We start from the raw sequence: 7,500 nt of genomic DNA on the forward strand, positions 1-7,500 counted from the left end.
GGTAGATGTATGGTGATGATGGGGGGGTAAGTAGATGTATGGTGATGAGGGGGGGTAGGTAGGTGTATGGTGATGATGGGGGGGTAGGTAGGTGTATGGTGATGATGGGGGGGTAGGTAGGTGTATGGTGATGATGGGGGGTAGGTAGGTGTATGGTGATGATGGGAGGGGTAGGTAGGTGTATGGTCATGATGGGGGGGTAGGTAGGTGTATGGTGATGATGGGGGGGTAGGTAGATGTATGGTCATGATGGGGGGGTAGGTAGATGTATGGTGATGGGGGGTAGGTAGGTGTATGGTGATGATGGGGGGGTAGGTAGATGTATGGTGATGATGGGGGGGTAGGTAGGTGTATGGTGATGATGGGGGGGTAGGTAGATGTATGGTGATGATGGGGGGGTAGGTAGGTGTATGGTGATGATGGGGGGGTAGGTAGATGTATGGTGATGATGGGGGGGTAGGTAGATGTATGGTCATGATGGGGGGGTAGGTAGATGTATGGTGATGGGGGGGTAGGTAGGTGTATGGTGATGATGGGGGGGGGTAGGTAGATGTGACGATGGGGGGGTAGGTAGATGTATGGTGATGATTGGGGGGGTAGGTAGATGTATGGTCATGATGGGGGGGTAGGTAGATGTATGGTGATGATGGGGGGGGTAGGTAGGTGTATGGTGATGATGGGGGGGGTAGGTAGATGTATGGTGATGATGGGGGGGGTAGGTAGATGTATGGTCATGATGGGGGGGTAGGTAGATGTATGGTGATGATGGGGGGGTAGGTAGATGTATGGTGATGATGGGGGGGTAGGTAGGTGTATGGTGATGATGGGGGGGTAGGTAGATGTATGGTGATGATGGGGGGTAGGTAGGTGTATGGTGATGATGGGGGGGTAGGTAGATGTATGGTGATGATGGGGGGGTAGGTAGGTGTATGGTGATGGGGGGGGGGGTAGGTAGGTGTATGGTGATGATGGGGGGGTAGGTAGGTGTATGGTGATGATGGGAGGGGTAGGTAGGTGTATGGTGATGATGGGGGGGTAGGTAGGTGTATGGTGATGATGGGGGGGGTAGGTAGATGTATTGTCATGATGGGGGGGGTAGGTAGATGTATGGTGATGGGGGGGGGGTAGGTAGGTGTATGGTGATGATGGGGGGGTAGGTAGATGTATGGTGATGATGGGGGGGGGGTAGGTAGATGTATGGTCATGATGGGGGGGGGGTAGGTAGATGTATGGTGATGATGGGGGGGGGTAGGTAGGTGTATGGTGATGATGGGGGGGTAGGTAGATGTATGGTGATGATGGGGGGGTAGGTAGATGTATGGTCATGATGGGGGGGGGTAGGTAGATGTATGGTGATGATGGGGGGGTAGGTAGGTGTATGGTGATGATGGGGGGGGTAGGTAGATGTATGGTGATGATGGGGGGGTAGGTAGATGTATGGTGATGATGGGGGGGGGGGGTAGGTAGATGTATGGTGATGATGGGGGGGTAGGTAGATGTATGGTGATGATGGGGGGGGTAGGTAGGTGTATGGTGATGATGGGGGGGGTAGGTAGATGTATGGTGATGATGGGGGGGGGGGTAGGTAGGTGTATGGTCATGATGGGGGGGGTAGGTAGATGTATGGTCATGATGGGAGGGGGGGTAGGCAGGTGTATGGTGATGATAGGGGGGGTAGGTAGATGTATGGTGATGATGGGGGGGTAGGCAGGTGTATGGTGATGATGGGGGGGGGTAGGTAGGTGTAGATGATTGGTGGAGGAGGGGGCGGGGTCCGATTGGTCCTCTCGCTCTCCGGTAGTGTATCGCGGTCTCTATGGGAACGCCGGGAGCGGAGGGAGGAGGGGAGGAGACGGCCATCAGCCGGGACGGATCCGGGAGAGGAAGGTGAGCGGAGATCGGTGTGCGGGGCTGTCGTCGCTCGGTGTGTATGGATATATGTGTGTCGGTGTCCTCATACATGCTCGGGGTGATGGAGAGGAGATCAGTCATCATGGTGACGGGTGTATATACAGGGGGTACACCGGGGGGTACAGGGATCGCTGATGTGTGGAAGAGAGGTCGGTGATGGGATGTATGGAGGGGGGGGTGATGGGATAATGTATCGGGGGGTGAAGGGATGGATGTAGGAGGGGGGATGATGGGAGGGATGGGGGAGGTGATGGGATATATGGAGGGGTGATGCGATGTATGGATGGGGGGGTTATGGGATGTATGGAGGGGAGAGTGATGCGATGTATGGAGGGGGGAGTGGGGGGTTATGGGATGTATGGAGGGGTAGGGATGTGATGTATGGAGGGGTATGAGGGGGGATGGGGGCTGATGGGATGTATGGAGGGGTATAAGGGGGGATGGGGGCTGATGGGATGTATGGAGGGGTATAAGGGGGGATGGGGGCTGATGGGATGTATGGAGGGGTGGGGGGGGTGATGTATGGAGGGGTGGGGGGGGTGATGTATGGAGGGGTATGAGGGGGGATGATGGGATGTATGGATGCGTAGGGGGGTGATGCGATGTATGGTGGGGTAGGAGGGGGCATGGAATGTATGGAGGGGTATGAGAAGCGGGGGTCAGTGGGATGTATGGAGGGGTAGGGGGGTGATGGGATGTATGGAGGGGTAGGAGAAGCAGGGGGGGGGGTGATCTCCTGTATTATTGAGTTTCTCCTAGGATGATGTCTATTCTATAATCCCCCCCATGGATGACATGTAATAATGATGATGGGGGAAGGGGGGGTGTATTATGTATGGACAGAGATCCTCCCCTCCTGCACACAGGGGATCCTCCGTCTCTCCCCGTATTGAGATAAGCGTCTCCCCTCTGCTGTGCCCCATGGGGGGAGATTGCCCTTCACTTCCCATCCCAGAGACACAACAGGAAGTGAGTGGAGATTACTACAACGTAATAGGGTCCCCATCAGAACATTGCCCTCCCCTGCTGTCCCTGTGAGTGATGGATAGAAGAGGGTTCCTCCCCGTATATGTCTGTGATTACACCCAGGTGAAGGGGATCATCCTACAGCTGGGATCATACACCTGATATGATGATTGGGTCAGCTGTGCCGTGATCTGTGGCAGATTTCTGTGCATTGTGTTGTATCCATTGGCATGCAGTTTCATGTTTATCTGTTACAGAGCATTTTGCATTCTATTTCCTTTTTTCTCACTTCATATTCCATGCATGTTTTCCTCACCTCATTCAATCTGCTGCGGGTGCCAATCACCAGCACAGAGCACCAGGTCCCATAGCACCGCAGTACCATGCGATTTAGTGCAGTACATATTTAGAAGTAGTGCATGTACTATGTTTTCTGTGGGCCAGTGCAATCTGCAGCCCTTTCAAATGAATGGACTGCAAAATTGCACCCCTTGGAACACACAGACGGTGTTCCTGTACGATCCCAGGGTGAACCAGTCCTTACAGCAGAACTAAAAGTACACATACTTCCCTTCATTTCCATGATCCAATACCTGTGGGGTCCCTTACCAGCATCTCCTCCCCAGGGTTTTTTTTTATTTTTTTTTTAATTCATTTTGGATAGAGCAAGGGAGGGTTATAACCCATGTCACTTTTTTGCCATCTGTTTCCCATTGTGGAGATTTCCCTTCACTTCGTGTGCCATAGCCAAACAGGAAGTGAGAGGAAATCCCTGCAAATTAATGGAATTCCTTGGGGACTTCCAGATCACCAAAACTGGTGTCCCTATTGGAAGATTCCCCTCCTATTACTTTTCTAGGGACAACCCAAAATTTTTACTTTCACTTTCGATGGTAATGGTAAACAGGACAAATAGGGTGACAGACAGCAATAACAACATAATAGGGGTTATACGCTCTCACCACTCTGTCCAAAACTACAAAAAAAATAGTTATACTTTAATTTAAAAAGTTAGGAGGGGGGATGATGGGATGTATGGAGGGGTAGGATGGGGGAGTGATGGGATGTATGGAGGGGTAGGATGGGGGAGTGATGGGATGTATGGAGGGGTAGGATGGGGGAGTGATGGGATGTATGGAGGGGTAGGATGGAGGAGTGATGGGATGTATGGAGGGGTAGGATGGGGGAGTGATGGGATGTATGGAGGGGTAGGATGGAGGAGTGATGGGATGTATGGAGGGGTAGGATGGGGGAGTGATGGGATGTATTGAGGGGTAGGAGAGGGGATGATGGGATGTATGGAGGGGTAGGATGGGGGAGTGATGGGATGTATGGAGGGGTAGGATGGGGGAGTGATGGGATGTATGGAGGGGTAGGATGGGGGAGTGATGGGATGTATGGAGGGGTAGGAGAGGGGATGATGGGATGTATGGAGGGGTAGGAGAGGGGATGATGGGATGTATGGAGGGGTAGGAGAGGGGATGATGGGATGTATGGAGGGGTGGGAGGGGGATGAGATGTATGGAGGGATGGGGGAGGTGATGGGATAATGTATCGGGGGGGGTGAAGGGATGTGTGGAGGGGGGAGGTGAAGGGATGTGTGGAGGGGGTGAAGGGATATATGGAGGGGTGATGGGATGTATGGAGGGATAGGGGGGTGATGCGATGTATGGAGGGGTAAGAGGGGGGATGGGGGGGGGGTCATGGGATGTATGGAGGGGTAAGAGGGGGGATGGGGGGGGGTCATGGGATGTATGGAGGGGTAGGAGGGGCGTGATGGGATGTATGGAGTGGTAGGTGGGGGAATTGGGGTGATGGGATGTATGGATGCGTTGGGGGATGATGCAATGTATGGAGGGGTAGGAGGGAGGATGGAGGTGTGATGGGATGCATGGGGGGGGGGGGTGATGGGATTTATGGAGGGGTAGGGGGTGATGAGATGTATGGAGGGGTAGGAGAGGCGGGGGGGGGGGGGGGTGATGGGATGTATGGAGGGGTATGGGGGTGATGAGGGGTAGGGGTTGGAATGGTGGGGGGGTGATGGGATGTATGGAGGAGTAGGAGAAGCGGGGGGGGGGGGTGATCTGATGTATGGAGGGGGGGGTGATCTCCTGTATTATTGAGTTTCTCCTAGGATGATGTCTATTCTATAGTCCCCCCCATGGATGACATGTAATAATGATGATGTATGGATGGGGTGGGGGAAGGGGGGTGTATTATGTATGGACAGAGATCCTCCCCTCCTGTATACTTTAGTTATACTTTAATTTAAAAAATGAAGATTTCTTATGTTATAGGAAACATCCAGAAATGTGAACTGTGCCTAACCAGTGCCCTGAAATGGTCCCCCTTGTCTTGGATTCCTCCTAAAAAAAAAAAATGGTGATGTCACTACTGTGTTCCTCACTGTTCTCTTTGCTGGAGGCTCAGAAATGAGGAAGCAAAGTCCTGCCTCTGCCAAGATGACCTCCTCCATACAGAGACACAATAAAGAACAGGATCTGATAGGTCAGTAATGTTTAAAGGTCAGCTGCAGGGAGTCCACATACAATACAGGTGACCAGTCCTTTTGTCCTCCTCCTGCCGATTTTTGGGCAGAGTTCAGTCCCTCTTACATGTGTATTGGATAGCAGGTGTTGGTCGCTGGATTCTGTAGTGACATAGTGACCAGCAGAGGTGCCCGGATCTGACCTGTTGTCTTAGAGAAGTGACAGGCTCACATCAGTGATAGATCTACTGTATTTGGAGACTGGGAAGGAGACTGTGAGTCCCAATTCCAGTCGTTTGTCCAAGTAGGAAGCCTGTCCATTCCAGTGGGCTGCCCTATTTATTTATTTATTTCAGGTACTTATATAGCGTTGTCAATTTACGCAGCACTTTACATATATATTGTACATTCACATCAGTCCCTAACCCTCAAGGGGTGTACAATCTAAGGTCACAAAAATAGAACAGAAACAAGCCACCTAAAATGACACAAATAGCTGGTGTCATTGTCATATCTCCGACTCACTTATACAAGTGTGGATCCATAAACCCAAGAAAATGCATACCAAACAATATGGTAGTGTGACAAGGGCACTCCTACCTGAAAAAAGAAGGTTACTAAATGATCCACGCGGAGTAATATGGATTCAAAATATCCAGGCAATACTTTATTTGATCACATAGATCATAAGGAGGTTAAACATGAGCACGGTGAACATGTCAAACAAAATAAAATCATGTTAAAAAGCACTTGGCGTCTTCATTATAGGGTCATCTTAGCAAGTAGAGCACCATATAGGGCAATATAGAGTAATGGTGAGGTAGTTTCGCCTAGATTTCCATGGATTTCCAGTTTATATTGGAGTAAGCCATGTATTCAGCAGATATGTTCCCAATATATGTCAGGAGCCTCCTGGTATATGGAAGCTGGAATACAAAAATACACAATGTGTATAAGAAAATATAGGAGCTGAATCGCATCCAAGCCTCACCAAGCCTCCCTCTACAGTAATTCGTGGACACTTCTATTACCTTCTCAGTTATGAGACTGTCATACCGACTTCTCAAATGTAGGGACTTCCTGGGTAGCCACCCCAAGTGAAACAAAGTCCACAGTACCAGATGATTCTGAGGATATATATAAAAAGATAAGTGTATATATCACAGGCATCAAGTAACCCCTGAAAATAAGGAACACAATATGAGTATATTACCATCAATAAAGATCAAGAAGACTCCCGTCGACTTGAAATAGGATCAGGTCCTTGATGCTTGTTTAGAGATGTATAAGGGGGTGGGAAGCCAGGTAGTCACAATACGTAAATTCCAGACACATATAGTGTATATATAGCAGGCCGTGTGTACCCAGGAAGTCCCTACATTTGAGAAGTCGGTATGACAGTCTCATAACTGAGAAGGTAATAGAAGTGTCCACGAATTACTGTAGAGGGAGGCTTGGATGCGATTCGGCTCCTACATTTTCTTATACACATTGTGTATTTTTGTATTCCAGCTTCCATATACCAGGAGGCTCCTGACATATATTGGGAACATATCTGCTGAATACATGGCTTACTCCAATATAAACTGGAAATCCATGGAAATCTAGGCGAAACTACCTCACCATTACTCTATATTGCCCTATATGGTGCTCTACTTGCTAAGATGACCCTATAATGAAGACGCCAAGTGCTTTTTAACATGATTTTATTTTGTTTGACATGTTCACCGTGCTCATGTTTAACCTCCTTATGATCTATGTGATCAAATAAAGTATTGCCTGGATTTTTTGAATCCATATTACTCCGCGTGGATCATTTAGTAACCTTCTTTTTTCAGGTAGGAGTGCCCTTGTCACACTACCATATTGTTTGGTACAATCTAAGGTCCCTAACTCACATTCATGCATACACATACTAGGGACAATTTAGACAGGAGCCAATTAACCTACCAGCATGTCTTTGGAGTGTGGGAGGAAACCCACGCAAGCACAGGGAGAACATGCAAACTCCATGCAGGAGGCGCCATGGTCGGGAATCAAACCCATGACCCATTTACTGCAAGGCAGACGTGCTAACCACTAAGCCACTGTGCCGCCCTATGTGCAACAAACGTGGCACAGGATGTGGTGTATAT

General features: G+C 49.8%; 1 protein-coding gene across 2 annotated transcripts in view; it reads left to right on the top strand.

The window, feature by feature from the left end:
* Positions 1-1,790: 1,790 nt before the first annotated feature.
* PKIG (cAMP-dependent protein kinase inhibitor gamma) overlaps positions 1,791-7,500 on the top strand; it is a 118,464-nt gene continuing 112,754 nt past the window's right edge. The window contains exon 1 of one of the 2 annotated variants that reach the window (XM_089658624.1): positions 1,791-1,887. The gene's annotated coding sequence lies outside the window, so the exon portion shown is untranslated. Of the gene's footprint in view, positions 1,925-7,500 lie in introns of both variants that reach the window. The other variant, XM_089658627.1, reaches the window with a different exon arrangement.

The sequence above is a fragment of the Staurois parvus genome, unplaced genomic scaffold (assembly GCF_062004578.1).
Source record: "Staurois parvus isolate SC_StPar_1 unplaced genomic scaffold, SC_StPar_1.0 ptg001087l, whole genome shotgun sequence".
NCBI classification, from domain to species: domain Eukaryota; kingdom Metazoa; phylum Chordata; class Amphibia; order Anura; family Ranidae; genus Staurois; species Staurois parvus.